The following is an 18,124-nucleotide window of genomic DNA, read 5'->3' as shown; positions in this document are numbered from 1 at the left end:
GGTGGGAGGGGCGGGTTCTGGGAAGGGGGTGAGTATCTCTTTTTACCTTTGACAGACTTGTTTAATCTTCTCTCTGTAGATGTTTATGTAGGTACTTCAAATTGCAAACACCTTTGATCCTATTTACAAGCTCAAACGTCTCTGCTATCCTTAATCCTGAGCTTGCATTTCTCTAACCAAAAATTCACGTAGGCATGCTAGCGGTTCAAGGCTGGTCAAGGGTTTGGCAGATTTCTTTTAAAATGTATTATCTTTACTATGATGCTATTGTGTCTGGCAACGAGGCTGCCCTCAACAACAGCCACACACACACACACACACACAGGAACTGATAAAAGAGGCATTCTGGCCCCTATGTTATTAATAGACCAGGAAGAAGAAAAACAATCTTACAGTACATGTCACTTGTGAAAAAAGTTCCCGACAAGGCTACCCCTATTGCACATGTTTTCAGTGTGCTGAAAGTATCGGTGTGGTGGTAGTTACCGCAGGTGTGGGGGAGAACCGCTGCCCTTGACCTGCAGGATGTCACGGCATCTCTCTGCTGCCTTGACACGTCGGGGGAGATCTAGAGCCCCCCTCCCGTGTCTGGGTCCCCAGTGCCTCTTCTCTGAGAGTCCTGTAGAGGTTACACGAATTCATTGGAGATACGAGTTGGGGTTTTTTTTTTGGGGGGGGTGGGAGAAAAATATATATAAATATATAGATAGATATCACTATAGAATAATGCATTCATAAAATGAGGCTTTTCTAGAGGAAGACCAAAAAATTCAATGTCTTAAACATGTATTTAATCGCAATGCAAAAGTCTTTCTCCTGCCATGCTGACCTTTTAGAACAGAGGATTGTACCCAAGACAAAGTTGAATGTAAAGTGATTGCCCTGAGCATTTTCCAAGTTTCACTTTTCTAGAGAATCACACAGCACGACAGTGCGTAAACTATACCACGTTAGTTTGATGGTCATTTTCAGTGTGTAATATAGAGAGACTTTATTAAAATGTATAAAATGTCCTAAAGTTTTGGTTTAGTTTTGGGACTCGGGATGGATGGAGTTGCTATGGAAACCACCCCCCCCACACACACACACACCCCCGTAGATAGGACTGAACGTGGGCGCTGCCGATCGCAGTGTCTGACTCGTATTTAAGTAGCTCTCCCCATTCTTCACGTGGTCCTGCCACCCTTCCCATGGTTCATGTTCCTCCTGCAACTTTAAACAAGCGAAGTAAAAAGTTGATAATATACTAAATTTTCTTCTGTACATTTCAAAAAAAAGGCATATGCAATATTTACATTTTTAATTTAGTTTACAGAATGGAACCAAAATGTATAAATGTTATGTTTGTTAAAACTTCACAATGTATATTGGGTCTTTGTACATTTTGCCTGACTTACCTTAAATTTAAAATATTTTTTGCTATATAAACTTTAACAGTTATTAAACAGTGTTTTCTTTTGGGGTACGTATTGTTTCTGGAGATCAAGATGTTAAATATATTTCTTGCTATTGTGATATGACAAAAGACTGACCTTCTCTTGCTGTCTTCCACTGTCCTTGCTGTATATAAGGGCCTATATGGCACTGCTGGAAACCAGACTCAATGGAACTAGACTAGTGCATTGTATTTAGTCTGTAATGATCATGGATGCTCTCCTTAATAGCCATATGCAATACAATAAAATACATTATTTATGAAATGAAGAAAGCCTGGAGAATGCTTTTTCCTGTGTGGATAATGAATTTGACATCAAGCCACTCTTCTGGTGTTTGGGGTCGTTAAGTAAATATTTGGTTCTTTAAAAACACTTTGTGACTGTGTGACCTCTTCACTTAATATTTGTATTCTGGAAACCAGAAAATACCCCACACATCACAACGTTTATGAAAAGTCGATGTGTTCATTAAAAAAAGAATATTTTACTCACTTCAGCAAACGTAGAATCATTGCCTGTGTGCTGGATGCTGTTCTCAGCCCTGTACAGATACTCACTCCTTCATCGTCCCTCACACCCTTCGGTGGTGGCATTCGCCATCCCATTTTGTAGATGAGGAGACTGAGGCACACAATGGTTAAAGGACTCGTCCGAGGGCACAGGGTTCACTAGCAGCGGAACCAGGACTCAGACGCAGAAGCACAGCCCCGGAACCTGTGCCCGTGTGCTTGCTGCCATCCTGCTTCCGAGACACAGGCACGGGACAGATGACATCCAGGGCATGTGGCAGTCAGGTCAGCAGAGCCAAGAGGTGCAGTTCGGGAGGTGGAAGATACGAAAATGGTGTCTGTTGGTTTTCATCAAGGACGGTTTCACCTCCTTGTTAGAAGTCGTTTTTCTGTACCTCCGCTTTACCTGGGCGTTATAGTAATGTAATAACATGGGTGTCGTTTCTTTTGAACAAATAAAATCAGAGCGATGGGGAAGGTGATTTTTTTTTTTTTTGCGGTACGCGGGCCTCTCACTGCTGTGGCCTCTCCCGTTGCGGAGCACAGGCTCCGGACGCGCAGGCTCAGCGGCCATGGCCCACGGGCCCAGCCGCTCCGCGGCATGTGGGATCTTCCCGGACGGGGGCACGAACCCGTGTCCCCTGCATCGGCAGGCGGACTCTCAACCACTGCGCCACCAGGGAAGCCCCGGGAAGGTGATTTTTAAATGATGGAGTTTAAGTCACAGACTGGCGTGCATTGTGTGGCATCTGGGAACTTGTCGGTGACGTGCGGGCCCGTTGGTGCCCTGACTGATTGTTCCTGGGGGCTCCTGTTCGGCACCGGGAATAAGGCATGCTCTGCAGGGTTTCAAATCCCTGAAATCTGCTATTTTAGTGACGAGAGGGCTGTCATTCTAAGGGAGTCGTACAAGGCAGGAATTGGCGAGTGTATTTACCCAGAAAAGTTGATTGTAAATAAAGAAGCGAGGAGTTGTTTCAAACAACTCCTCGTAGATGCTGGAACTATTCACCAGAAACCAACTTATAAACTTGGAGGAGAATGCTAGGTTCCAGGGCATCCCGCACTGAAGGCTCAAGGGCCCCCCTGCACTGTTTTGGGAGAGTTTGACTCTGACCCATTAGTGGTCAGCTTGGAAGATGCACATTGACTCCTGGTGATCTAGTGATGCTGTTACCATCTTCAAGGGTCCGGCAGGATCATAGCTAGTCCGTCTTGAAGCCCCTGACTCCCAGGTTAAAGATCACTTGGCAAGTTTGCAGGCTACTTGGGCAGGCGGTTCATTCCTCTTTGTGTCCAAACCCTGAGCTATACACCAGTGTTCGACTTCTTTGTCATTTCCGCTCTTCAGTGCCGCCAGTTGAAAGACAAAGGGGGTCGTTGCTTCTTTAGATCTTGATGACACTGTTTCCGCTGCCCTACATTTAAGATAGCGCATGTGACGAGTCAGGGTGATTCAGAATTGCCGGGCCGTGTATTTTCTTCATCCGCTGATATAACTGCTGTTAGCACGTTACTGTGATCTTGGTTAGTATGACCATCAGTGATGTCTGCTATGCACGGCCACGCTGTGTCCAAAAAAAGCGAAACACACAAGAGTCACGGTCCTTTTGTCCTCACACGGAATGAACGCTTCCGGGTGTGCTGAGGAAGGGAGATGGGCACCTCCTGTTACAATAATCGAAGGTGAGGTTTTAATGAAGTTGCCGTCTCTCTGGCAGTGTTCTTCACAGGCCATCTACCTTCACCACCCAGCGAGGCCAGAGGATGCCCAGAAGTGGTCATGCCCACGGCGACTTTGCAAGATTAGAGATTCGGTTCATAACTGTGTCCTGCGGGGTGTGCAGAAACAGGTTTTCCCCTAAAAAAGCGAGGGAGGCCAGTTAATTTGCGAGGGCACCGGACGACAAACCCCAGGGAAGGGTCTGTCTTTGCGAAGTTCTTTAATCCTTGTGGATGTGGTCATGCCCCTCTCAGACTCCTTGTGAGGGAGGAAAGGAAGCCCTGGGCTAAGACCCACACGGGCCCTCCCTGCAGGACCCCGTGGTAACAGGACCCTCTCGTGAACGAGCTCCTGTCCCGCAAGAAGCACCTGCTGGCAGAGTTCGGGAGATGCCACCTGGCTGTTTCCCTCCATCCTCTTTTCCCATCAGGGAGCTGAGCCCTGGTGGCGTTTATCCCAAACACCAAAGCCAGCCCGGGCTCTTCCTCTTCCTCTGGACCATGGCCCTCCCTGGGAAGGGAGGGAGGAGAAGGGACGACCCCCGCCCCCCACCTCGCCGCCCGCCCCCCCCACCACCGCCCCTGCCCAGCAGCCCTCCTGCTGCCCATTCCCAGCCCTAAGGAGGCCCCAGCAGCCGCCAAGCTTTCCAGGATCTGCTGGAGATGTCAGCTCCTCCCTGGCAGGCAGCCAAAGTTTTGTTTACTGCTCTCAAAGCAAACCCCGTGCTGCTTCCTCCCGTCCGGTCTATTTTTTGAAAACACTCAGCTCTTGGCTCACAGACATCGCTTCCTGCTTTCATCTGCTGGGCCTGAACCAAGGACGTCCGGCCAGTGGCCAGAGCAGCCCTCCAAGGTCAGGACCACTGGTCCTGCAGAAACACAGAGGGGAATCCTCTTCTTCTCACTCCCCTCCGAGTTACTTACCAAGCTGACCTTTGAAGACTCACGTGAAGGGGGGTGTATCCAACTTGGGCCACGGGATGTAAAGTTGATAATACATCTGTCTCCGGCTCAGCCATGCCCTCAGCCACCTTGATTTTTGCCAGATGGCAGCCCCCGGGGTGGTCCTCCAGTGCCTGCCTAAATTCTGGAGTCGTGCTGCTAACGGCCCCTTTCTGGCCTCCTCCAAAGGGTAACTGAACACGGCAGGAAGCTTTTCATCACATACTTTTCCAGGAGGAAGCGAAGCTGTTCCACTGCAAGGATAGTGAGTAAACCCCTCCCTCCGCTTAGCCTTCCTCTGCACAGACTCCCATCAGCCAAAGGGATGTTGTTTCCCTTCCACTAAACGTTTTCTCCTGACTACCTGGAGGCATCCAGGTGTGGCTGAAAATATGCTCAATCCCGGAGTAAATATCTACACCTGAGGGCAGTGAACAGCTGTGCAAGACAGCTGGGCAGGGCACCGATGCTCACAGTAACCTGAGCTATTTACCTGGTGACTCAGGAGGGATGCAGGGGCCAGGTGGCTGGCTTGTTGCAAAGGATGCCGGGGTGCTGATTCCCTAAGTTCTCTGGAAAGAGGGTTTCACACGTCCTCATTCTTTCTGGACTTCACGGGTTCATTACCCTGCTCGCTAAGCTCGTATCTTGGGGAAGAAAATAAGACTTTTCATTACATTCCTTTGCATTCAAGACCTGCTAGAAAGGTGAGACTTGTAGTGATTGAAAGGCACCAAAATGAACATGTAAGGAAGTTGAAAACATAGGTTGAAATGGTTTCTGTGTCATTTTCTAGAAAATAACTTCTCATCTTTGTTTGCTGCTATAGACGGGATGTGTGTGTCTCTTCCAGATTCCTTTGTTGAAACCTACGTCCCTGGGTGATGGTGTTGGGAAGCGGGGCCTTTGGGAGGTGAGGGGTCATGGGTGGGATTAGGGCCCTTAGGGAAGAGGCCCTCACCAGACCCTGCCCAGGCTGGCACGTGGACCTCGGAATTCCAGCTTCCAAAACTATGCAAAATAGGTTTCTCCTGTGTTTAAGCGGCTCAGTTTACGGTACTTTTGTTACAGTAGCCCAAACGGACTGAGACTTTTGCAAAGTACCCACCCACCTAGGATGTGAAAATGGCTAAAAGGATGCTATACAATTCAAAGTCAAAGCCAGGAGACGGCAAAGAATGATGCACTTGCTTTTCTCAGTCTCTGGCACTTGGACATCGCAGGGAGCTGTCTCGGGGCCCAGGATAGTAGACCAAAGCCTGGGTCCGAGTCTCGCTCGGCATTGGACGAATGGCTTGGAGCCCTTCGGCAGCCACGGGTAGAGGGGAGACCTCCCAGCCCTGCTGTGCCCTCAACACGGTGAACAAGCATGAAGGCTCTCCAGAGAGTGAGTGAAGCCTCGGGTCAGGAAGTGTTAAAGCCACATGGGCCACTCCTGTGACACCAGCCACCTGCCCTGCTTTGCTTTGGTTTTGTATTTTTTTAATTTTTCTTTTATACTGGAGTATACTTGTTTAACAATGCTGTGTTAGTTTCAGGCGTACAGCAAAGTGATTCAGTTATACATATACATGTATCTATCCTTTTTCAAATTCTTTTCCCATTTAGGTTATTACAGAGGATTGAGCAGAGTTCCCTGTGTTATACAATAGGTCCTTGTTGGTTACCTATTTTAACTAATCCCACTTTGTTTTGATTTATATAATCAGCGGATAAGGATAGAATCCTTTATAGGAAAAACAGGATCCCATGATTTCCTTCATAACGTGACGCCCATAAATCCACTCCCAGGACACACAGCTATCCTTTGCTGATCACGTCTTTTTTGCTGCTACAGATGTTTCCCAGCCAGACCACGTGCCCCCCAGTTACTGCCCGTGGCACGTGCTTCTTCTGGAACCTCGTCTGTGACTACTTCCCCTGGGCTTTCTTCCGTAGTATCATTGCTCTGCGGTCCAGGGCTGCTCTTAGCCAAGGGCCCTCCTGCAGTTTGAGGATGGAATCCCCACTTGCTTTTGACAAAGGGAAACACTGACCAGCAGATTGAGTATAAAAAGCAGAGGATCCTCTTGTACTGAAGTCTTTGCTGAGTTATTCAAGAAACGACTTCTCCAGACCTAAAGAGAGGATCCGGAGTGAATATGGAATCAGCTGTCCTGGAAAAATCTGAGGCTAAAATAAGTACCGTTTGATAAAATAATTGAACACCATTCTTGGGTTTGATGTCCCAAGGCGTGGTGTTAGGTAGTCGGCAGAGAAACTGGTTCCTTATATTACAAGATAATCTATTTCATATCGTGTAATATACCACCGTAGCCACAAAACTTTTGAGCAAAGCTAGGTTAAATGAATTAAAAATGATAAAACATATTACGTGACTTAATGTTACAGTGTCTCCAATCATTTTCTCTTTTCTTATCACGTATAAAAAAACCCACAATTAACAGAGAATGAAAAGGAGGCGGGATTAACTAGGATTCGGGGAAAGAGATTCTCCTGTGTGACACTGAGCAAACTCTTCTGCCTCTCTGGGCCTCGTTTTCCTTACACGTGAATTATCTCAACGGGGACTGAATTAGGTTCATTCAGCAAATACCTCTACTAATCACCTACCTGTCAGGCACAGGTCCTTCATAAAAGTTCATTAATTTTATAATAAGTGACAAGCACGAAAATAAATCATATAAGAAACTCTGAAGATCCTTCCCCCCATTCCCTAAACGACATTCTACACGACAGACCATCGTATCAAGTGGCAACTCATTCGGCCTTATCAGGAGTTGAAAATGACCCATTGCCAAGACTTCACGCTCCGAAGTTCCCTGGCTGACGACAGACGCCACCGTAGCGCCGTTTTTCTTTGTCTCCTTCCTCTTCCCCAAGCTTCAGGCATAAATTTACTGCAAAAACGCTCCCACGTATGTCCCTCTCCGGTCCCGCCCTGCATCTCGCCCCTGAGATGTGACCCCCGTCTCATCAGGAAAAGGAGTCTGTTTCTCGGCTCCTGAGTCAGGCCGGCCGTGACCTGCTGTGTCCAGGAGGATGCTGGCACAAGTGACAGGGACCGAACCTGGTCGTCCCCAAGGTTGGCAGCTTCCGCTTGCCCCCCTGGAGCCTGGGGCTCGCCGTGGAGCAAGCCCAGGCTGGTCTGTTGGCTGACGGGGGACCACACACAGCAGATACCCGTCAGGCCGGTTGTCCCAAAGCCTTCTGAGAGCCCAGGCTAGAGGAGAAGTCACCCAGCTGACTCAAAGATTCCCAGCCCCCCCTTCGGAGCGAAGGGGAAGGTCTGTCTGCCACTGGGCTTCCCTGCTTGTTTGATGACAGGAAGATCTCCTCTTGAATGTGCCCCCCTTCCCCCCGTGCTGTCCATGGTTACGACACTGCCCCTCGCTTTTCTCTACGTCCCCAGCCCATCCTCCCTGCCACCCTGTGGTCTCAGGTACACATTTATCCTGAAGCAGGTGGGCAAGCATAAATAGAGTCAGGAGATCAGTCCAGAAAGGCCCGACAGTTTTCACCTTCCTGGCCCAGAGGACCCTGTGGTCAGGGCCTTCCCGACCTCGGGCCACGAGGACACCCCACGTCAAATCTGCACTTTCTAATCCCGGCTCGGGTCTGTAACTGACAGCTCCCCACCCCTCCCGCTCTCCAGGATGCTGGCTGCCTGGGTTTCTCCCTCCCTTTCCCCCGTCCAGCCAACCCCAGGGATCCTGGTTCTGCATGGGGGGGGGGGGGGGGCGACAGAGTGTCTACCACGCAAAGCCCCCTCCCTCCCCTCCTTCTGCCTCATTCTCAGCCAACTGTACAACCAGCACTTGATCCCATCCTGCTCTAGGACGTGGGCATCATTCCTGCTTGAGTCTCTGTCTGTCTAATCCATGTGGGCGGGCTGGTGCCAAACCAGCCGGTGAGAAACTCAGCGGCCCCCCCTTGGGCCTCATATGAAGAACAAAGACCAGCAGACGCCAGTCGCTGAGATCCCAGTTCTGCTTTGAAGAGTTGAGGAAAGCGTTCGAGGGAGAAACTGTCAGTTATAGCTTCGAAGGAAGGCAGGGAGACAGACAGTCTCCATGTTTTCCAGGTAGAGAAGGGACGACCCGCAGTGGCTCCGGCGCCCCCTGCCAGCAGGTGCCACGGGTGCTGACAACCTCCCGGCCACCAGAGCCGTACGTCACGGCTCCTCCGAGAGGCCTCCGCGGGGCGGTCGTGGGCCAGACCCTGTGGTCTCATTTCATCCTCAGAGCACCTCCCCCTGGAACACGAGGGGATGCTGGCAGGGGGAGCCTCGCGTACTGTGGCCTCAGTGGGGGGGCCAAGGGCTCACGCCCAGTCTGTCTGGCTTCACGCCTCCGCACGGCGCCCACCCTGCCCCGGGTCTCTGGTCGCCCAGCTGTCCTTCTCCTCCAGCCCTTCCTGCGTCCTCTGCCCTCTGACCCTCATCGAGCCCCGCTTTGCTTCCATAACCTCCCGGCTCGGCGTTTCCTTCCTCCGCGACCTCCTTCTTGGTGTCTGCTCCCACCTCTCAGTCCCAGAAGCCACGGTCTCGCATTGACAGTGGCCTGCAGGATGCCTTCACCTGGTTTTCCTGATGGCATCGTCAATCCAGCAGGTCCAAAAACGGATCATTGTCTTCCCTGAAAACCAGTTCCACTTCCTGACCGCGTTCTCTGAGTCAGTGAGGCTGAAACTTACTTCCGACAGCCCCCTGGGCCCTCCCCACATCCAGCCAGTTTCTGTCTTCGGGGCCTCACTCAGCTCCGCCCCTGCTTCAACGTCCCCGCTGATAGGACGCTGCTTCTTGCGCCAGCTCCTCTGGACTCCCGTCCAGCCCGCCTCTGTGGCGTCACAGATTCAGCGTTCTGACGCTCAGCTAAGGTCACATCACTGCTCAGCGCACAGAACCTCGACAGATCTCTCTCCTGTTACCCAGCAAGGTCTAAACTCTGGTCTTCAGGGTTCCGGGCCCTTACGACTCAGCCCCATCTCCAGCGACTCATCTGGGCATCCCCGGTGCCGTGTGGTCCAGGGGCGGCGGGAAGGAATCAGGAGCCCTCCCTACACATTTACGCCCCCCTGTCTTTGTCCTTCTGTCCCCTAAGTTGGCCTGGTAAAAGCCATGCTCGGAGGCCTTTCGCCACTGTTACCTCCTCCCGGAAGACTTCCCTGATTCCCTCAAACGTACGACGGACCCATAGCACGGGGGTGGCTGCGGCGGCTCATGCTTGCCCCTGAATTGAGGTACCTGGTCACCCCTCTAGTAAAGTGTATGTTCTCCAAGATTAGGGATGGACGAATGTCCAGCCTACCCCGAACCTGGACTTTCACGGATGTAAATGTTTAGAACACTGACTCAAAATGAGAGTATGGTGGTAACTGTGGTTTTATAACTCAGGGATAGTCCTTTTAGAGGCATGAACATACTCCGGAAGAGTGGACGGGGGAGGTAAGCTCCGCAGGTGCTGAGGCGCGAACGGCTTGATGGGGGATTAACCCTAGCAAGGGGCTGGCCTCTCCCTGGTCAAAGTGTTCGCCCCAGTGCTACTGGATCTCAAAGAATGTCAAAGTTTGGGTCTTCAAAATCATTTGCGGACTTGCGGGTTGGTGTGAAAAGGCCGTTCTGTAGGGAGCTACCTTTGGATTTTGATAAATGACTTTTGTGGTCAGGTCAGCTTAGCCAGCTACACTCTGCTCTCTATATTTTGACAGGTCTGTTCCTGAATGATAGGATTATGTGTAACTCGGACAAACATATCATAAATGTGTATCGCTTCTTTTATTTGGACTCTCAGATTAAATAAATCTATTCAAAGAAGAATCCTAGCTGTATCTTTAGAAGATCTAACCAATTGGTATTGGCATTTTGAGAAACCCTCTCCCCAAATTCTTTCATTCATTGAAAATTATGTTAAACCCCATAATATGCACAGTCTTTTTTTTTTTTTTTTTTTTTTTTTCAGTACGCGGGCCTCTCACTGCTGTGGCCTCTCCCGCCGCAGAGCACAGGCTCCGGACGCACAGGCTCAGCGGCCACGGCTCACGGGCCCAGCCGCTCCGCGGCACGTGGGATCCTCCCAGACCGGGGCACGAACCCGCGTCCCCTGCATCAGCAGGCGGACCCTCAACCACTGCGCCACCAGGGAAGCCCTGCACAGTCATTTTTTTATGATGTGGAGACATGACGAGGAATAAAATAACAATTTGAGTCGTGGCGGGGGTGTGAGGTGGCGGGTAGCGGAGTCCAGCTTTCCCTCCCTGAGGCCAAGGTATCTTAATGGAAAAGGACATCATCCCCCAGACCCACATTTCTTACCCCATCAGCAGCAAATACAAAGATTTCCTTACTCCAGTGAGCTGCATGTTTCACACTTTTATGCTATATTTAAAGTTTGAAATCCCGACTTGGCGTCAGAAAGGCAAACACACAAACAAGGCGACACAAGGAGATTTGTTTTAATTCACACTTCCTCCCTCTGCCTCCAACTTCCTTGTACTTTTGCCCCAACTCTCTCTCTCTCCATCTTTCTCTCCGTCTCTCTCCCTCCATCTTTCTCTCCATCTCTCTCTCCATCTTTCTCTCCATCTCTCTCCTCTCTCTCTCCATCTTTCTCTCCGTCTCTCTCTCCGTCTCTCCATCCATCTTTCTCTCTCCTCTCTCTCTCTCCCTCTCTCCAGTTTCCAGCTCTCTCTCTTCCTGCAGACATTCCAATCATGCAGACTTGACCTAATGCTGCCTGGGACCCCCTGACCCAACTCTTGCCTGGCCGACAGCTCTCCACGTGGTCCTCAGAAGAGCCCACTCCCCAACCTGGGCCCTGGTTTCCTTCCGGACTGACCCCCCCAGCTTCGCTCTCGCCGCCTTTCAGTTCATTCCTCATTAGGAAGCACTGTGACCCTGTTAAGAAAATAGGTCAGATGTGTCCCCACTTGACTCGGGGGAAAAGTCTGTGTCCTGAAAACCTTCCTGGCTCCGTTCCCAGCTCTGCTTCCCCAGGCCATGCCACACGGCATCTCCCAAAGTCACCAGGCAGGGCCTGGTGCCCAGCGAGTGCCCCCGTGCTCACCACAACGGGCAGCCCCCTGTGCTCCAGAACCTTCTGTCCCCCCTGGCCCTCTGTCTGAGGGGCGTCCTGAGCTGTGTTCCCCATGTTACCTCTGGTCCTCAGCCGCCCTGAGTCCCAGCTGCCCCAGTACAGCTCACTCTCCAGGCTCCCTGCTCACCTCCTACTTCCCCGCTGGGCTTCCTGGAGTTGCCTCCCAGATAAAGGAATTGAACCCAAATCCTTGCGGGGGCTGGTTATTTTCACAGTCAGTACTTCCCTGGCTACTATTTAAAATGAAAACTCCAGCGTTGCCTCCATACTTCCTATCTGCTTTCCCATCTGTTGCTTTTTCACGCTTGTCCCTCTGTCGTTCCATTTGCTGACCCTGTGTGTTGTCCGACTTTCCTGCCAGAATGTAAGTGACCTGGGCGGTGAGGTCTGCTTTGCTCACTCCTGCTATCCAGACCCTATAAGAAGAGTCCCCTCCACACAGTAGGCATTCGATAAATCCTTTGTGAATCTTCTGTCCTGACAAAGTGGGACATTTCAAACAGGTGTAACGTTACAGGCTCTTGGAGTTGGAAGAAGCCTCAGATGGGCTTGAGTCCTAGCTCTCAGTACGGAAACCCTGGGATGAACTTCCCGACTGGTAATCCATCACTTCCGTCCCCTTGAGTTATTCTTGGCATGGGGACTTGCAACTTCGCACCGCTGTTCCTCTGCTAGAGATCCCCTGCTTCATCCCACAGACATTTCTAAGAGAACGTTGAGGCCCCGACGGACCTTATGCCGGAAGGAGGCTGGTCCCCCTGCAGCTCCAGGGGGGCTGTCTTCTCGTTGCTGGGTGGTTTGGGACCCCAGATGGCATGTGAGGGAGGCTTAGGGCTCATGGAAGGGTTTCCCCAGCACTGCTGAGAACCTTCTGGAAGCAGCTCACTCAGTGAATGTAGGTAAGTTCCCAGGCAATCAGCCCAGGACTCCAAGAGGTACCAGCCCGGGACGGAGCTAATGCGGGATGAACAAGCAGAAGAATGGAGACCTAGGCTGATGGCAGGGGAGGGGGCAACACAGGACTCCCAGCCCCTCCAGCCCTGAAGCAGGCCCTGCCTCTGGACTGGTGGTCCGGAGGAGCCGCTACATTTCCTTATTAATTAAACCAGTTTGGTACAGGATTTCTGCCACCCTAACTGGTGCCCTCTTACTACGCAGGGGCGGGGTGGAGGCGAGCGTGTGGTATATACTGTAGACAAACTTCCAAGGAATACGTCAACGGTGATGGAATTTCTGCTGCTGCAGCTCACGTTTGGTGTGGAGGCCACCTTTCCGCGGCACCCCTAAACCCTCATTGCGATGAATCCTGACCTTCTCTGATCCCTTTTGAATTTTATAAATGAACGCTAAGTAGGGAAATAGAGAGAGTAGCTTTATTTTATTTTCAGTAAATCAACTGGATTTCCTTATGTGTACTGCTATCTACTTCCACGTGTTAGATACATTTTGGAATAATCTTCTCTTTGCCATAGAAACAGAGTTGCCTCTGTGACAGATGACCAATTAGTCCTACATTTTGCTTTGTTGAGTTTAAATCACCTGACGCTTGATTTTATAGGGAACAAAGTTCTCTAAAATCACAAAGAAATACGTAAGCTTAACATAAGCCAAGAAGTTCATGGATACAGTCCAAATTATAATTCAGAACTGAAAAGGATGTATTAGGCTGAGCTAGCTAAAACCTAAGGCAGTACTATGACTTAATTTTATTATCCTGGTGACAGATATATGAACCACATGTATCTAACTAGAAAATCCTGGCATTACCGTATATCTGAAGCAGCACTGTGAATCTTCAATTTAAAAAAAAAAAAGATATTCGAAGGTGCACGTCGGGACGCAGAGCCTGAGATTGGAGCAGGCGGGTAGAAGCTGAGCCCTGCGGAACAATTCTGCATGTTGAGGGTTCAGGTTCCCGTGGTTTTAAACGTTGAGCCACTGTGATTCCCTCAAAATATATGATCTAAAACAAGTCAGCTTATTCTTAAAATGTGAGTTGTTTGCACGTTTTTCCAAACACTGCTGGAATAGGAAACAAGGAAAAGAAAGGAATAGGCTCGTGAAAAGAAAAGAAAGGAATGGGCTGATGGGGAGGAGAGAGATGGAGGCCCTTCCAGCAATTTCTCCTACAGCCCAGCTCCTTTAAATTGCAGTCATCTTTGGGGGAAGTGACGGGTGACTTTTTAAAGGCCTTATTGGAGTGTGTGTTCTCTAGCACGGTACCGGCCAGGGAGGACAGGGTCCCTTGCAGGCTCAGAGAGATTTAATCCCGGGGAACCCTGCACGACGGAGCCTGGGGCCAGGGCAGAGCCGGAGGAGTGAAGGGCCTTTGCAGAGCCCAGCCAGCCTGCAGGCATTCCAGATCCAGGGAAAACACTTTAATTAATATGTAAAACAGCGGTGAGAAGAAAAGCCAGGTTAATTTCCAAACCACATCACTCTGGGCGGCATTCAGGTTGTGCAACCCGGGGACCCTTCCAGGGGTTGCTGTTAAAGGCACAGAGCTGCTTTTGTGAGTCTGTGAGCCGCTTCTGTGGTGCTCAGAGCCCTTTGATCTGCTCCCCGCCGTGGCATTCCTCTTCTTACGCTTAACAGCGTTGCCTCTGACCGGCAGGCTGTTGTTTTTAATCTGCGATGCACCCTCCCCTCGGTGAGGCCGTCAGAGGGCCTCCCAGTGGCTCTGGGCGATTGTTTGGGACCGGCCTGACAGCAGCGTCGATGGGGGGGAGAGCGGCTGCCTTTCTTTCTCTTTCCCGCTGCTTCCTTTTCGCTGCTGCTGGCTACCTTTGGAACGTGTGAAGCAGGTCGTCTTTCTGGGCTCAGGAGACCCTGCTTGCCTGGGGTGAGACTGTAGCTTCTTTCCTGGGCTGAGGTCTCCAACCCCGACCTGGGCAGAGTGTATCACGACCTCACTGTACTGAGTAGCACGTTGTCCCTCCAAGGTGAGGTGCCTGGAGAAGCAGAGCTGACGAGTCTTCCCTGGGTTGAACCGAAACAGCTTCCTTCCGTGCTGGACCGATTAACCCAATTAAAGAACACGTGCAAAGCACGGAGCAGATCTCCGTGTGCTATGCGGCTGCTTCCCACTAGCCGCCTATTTTACATTTGGTAGTGTATATGTGTCCATGCCATTCTCTCACTTTGTCCCAGCTCACCCTTCCCCTTCCCCGTGTCCTCAAGTCCATTCTCTACGTCTGTGTCTTTATTCCTTTCCTGCCCCTAGGTTCTTCATGACCATTTTTTGGTTTGTTTCTTAGATTCCATATATACGCGTTAGCATAACGGTATTTGTTTTTCTCTTTCTGACTTACTTCACTCTGCATGACAGACTCTAGGTCCATCCACCTCACTACAAATAACTCAATTTTGTTTCTTTTTATGGCTGAGTAATGTTCCATTGTATATATAGCCGCATCTAGAGGGGTGGGGTAGGGAGGGTGAGAGGGAGACGTGGGAGGGAAGGGATATGGGGATATATGTATACGAATAGCAGAAACTAAATGTTTACAGCATTGTAAAGCAATTATACTCCAATACAGATGTTTAAAAATAAAGAAATAAATAGATACATCAAAAAACACACAAAAGAACATGTGCACCTAAGACTTGCCGACCTGTGAACGCGTGTGCCCTCTGACTCTGCCCTCTCCCTGGCGTGTCTGCAGGCTACCCTCCCCCTAGGCTCCCTGGAGAGAAGCCACAAGCCTTAAGAGTGATGCCCCATTCCTACCCGTCATTAACCAGTAAAACACCCAATCCCGCCCAATGGACAGCATGCATCTCCAAAATTAGATAAGGACGTCTTCTTGGGTCGCGGACATCTTTAAGAATGAAAACTGTCCCCAGGAAGAAAGGCAGACTTGCACACGTATGCAGAATCTGCCCCCGTTGTCACAGCTTTTCACAGGCCCCCTTCTAACCCAGTTACGCTGTCTCCTGCACATTCTGCCCCGCTGTCCCATTTCCACTGTTACTGCTGCCTTTGGCAACTCCACCCACCACCTGCCTCTCGCCTGGATTGTGACTCTCACCCTCCAGCCTTGGCACTGGTTTCTTTTCCATCCGCGGTGCTGGCAGGTGTCTTGCCGTGTGCCCGGGGCTTCCCGATGGCCTTCACGATGAAGCCCAATCACCAGCTTGGACTCACGGTCCCAGGAGTTCCTCCCTTGCTCTGGGGATGCCAAACGGCCCGGGTTTTCCTGCACTTGGTCATTCTGCCCTCCTGCTTCTCCTCCTGCCACATCCTGTCGCCTCTTTGTGAGTCGCCTCCTCCAACTGGGTAGCTCCTATTGGTCTAAGGCGCAGGCCCTTCTCGCTTCCTCCGGGAATTCCATGCTCTGATGGACTCGTGAGCCTCCCAGGAGCACCCGGGGTCGACCTCTGTGCTCTCCGCAGTTCAGCATCGTCACTACCTCCTTCCCTTGACCTTGGGTTTCTGCAGTCACAGTTTCTGTCGTTGGTGTCCTCATCTCTAAACCTCCCAGGGCAGGGGCAGCCCCGGATTTCTACAGGGAGGACCTGTGGGGAGGTGGTGATCTGAGGAGGGCACTTGTTTGGAAGCTGAGTTTCATGGCAAATGCTATTTTCTAACTTCTATCCAGCATCTATTTGAGGGGGCTTGAGGGCTTGGAGATTACACAGGGCAGGAGCTAAGGCCCCAAACCCTACCCTGCAACTGTTACCAGATTTGTTGACCAGACCCATGCTGGGGTCGTAGCCCGGGTGGAGACGACCTGTCTCGGTTGGGGAGGCTCTTTTTCCGATCAGATTCACGCAGCCAATAGCAAAACTGACGCTGAGACTGGAACAGCACCAGGTTTATTCAGTGGCCAAAGGATGGGGAAGTGGGAACCTAGTCTGCGAATCAACTTCTCAGCACAGTTCGGGTGGAGACACCAAGTATATAGGAAGGTCGAGGTAAAAGGGAGGGATTTGGAAAAGAGTGAGAGGAATACGTGAGTTACCTGGAAACAGGGTTGTGGCTTGGGCCCAGAATTGATGCAACCGGCCTTTTCAGTCCTTGTTTTGGCTTTTCCCGGTTGTTGTCATGGCAACCGGCAACTGTGTGCCGCTGGTTGGTGTGTCATTTAGCTAATGCATCACAGTGAGCCTGTAATGAGGCTCCAGGTCCACCGGAAGTCGAATCTTCTGCCATCTTGGGTCACAGTGGTTTGAACCAGTTCTTGTTTTTTTTCTCTTTGTAGCTTCCTCCTGAAACTTGGATAACAGTAATTGTTTTCTATTCAAGGGAGGGGCAGGGGTATGATTCCGGGGCGACAGCCTTGGTCACACGACTCTCGCCTTGGGAGTTGCTATATCTCTGTGCACGGTCACATCGCCTGGCGTAGAAGGTGCTCGTTGAACATTTGTTGGATGAATAGATGGGTGACTCTGGAGGGACAGAGGGCAGACCTATGGGTGGAAAGCACGGAGCCCAGGAGCCAGAAGGTAGGGGTTCCAGCCCAGCTCTGCCCGAGAGCCCTGTGATGCCTCTGTCTCTCTCTCTCTCTCACACCTCTGCAGCCATGAGCCTCCCCACTTTTACAAGAGGGTTGCCTCATGGGATACCTCACACCTCCTCTCTTTTCCATTGCTTCCTACTCACCCCTCCACTCAGTTTATAAGCGTGCGGCCATCCATCCTCCTAGGACACGCCCTCCTCCAGGCTCCACGTCAGCCACCTGCCATCCACAACCTGTACCCCACCCCCAGGACAACTGCCTGTAGAATCTACTCATTCCTTTTCCAGCTTAGTTTCCCTCCCGTCTCCATCCCCTGCTGAAACAGCTCACCAGTCTTCTCCATGGGCAGATCCAAAGGATGCCCCTAAGCCCACAGCCCTGGACCTCTGGGAGGAGTTTTAAGCCACTGGCCACATCCTGCTTTTCTAGGAGCACCGCATGCAGTGGACCACTGCCCGTGAGAACTGTCCCCGCATTCACTGCTCTCCTTTGCTCTGATCTCCTGTGATATCTTTTTCGGCCATTCTTTCTCCATGCATTTAGCAAAGGTAAGGACGCATGTCATTTCCAAGTCTTCAAATTTCTCTTCAAAGATTTCATCGTCTGTCATTTTTCTCCTCTTTACTAGAGTTTTGTGTTGTTTGAATTGCGGTGTTCTCCAGTGGCCACATCTACGCTTCCAGCCCCCTCCTTTCTCTGTGGCCTGGACTCCTATTGCTAACTGCTTCCTGTGTAAATGACAGCCACTCAGATTCCATATCCCCAGCAGTGCTTTCCACTGTTCAGCACTCGTGGCGTCAAATACAACTTCTGTCTGTGGAGCTTCAAATTTCCTCTTTCTTGTAAGCATCAGGCAGATACTAACGAACACAAAACAAAACGAAAACACCCCCCAAGGCACCTCTGTAGTGAAAAGCTTCTCATTAGAAAATAATTGTTTGCTTGGGATGTACGGAAAG

The sequence above is a fragment of the Phocoena sinus genome, chromosome 18 (genome assembly GCF_008692025.1).
Source record: "Phocoena sinus isolate mPhoSin1 chromosome 18, mPhoSin1.pri, whole genome shotgun sequence".
Taxonomy (NCBI): domain Eukaryota; kingdom Metazoa; phylum Chordata; class Mammalia; order Artiodactyla; family Phocoenidae; genus Phocoena; species Phocoena sinus.
This window is presented reverse-complemented; position numbering follows the sequence as displayed.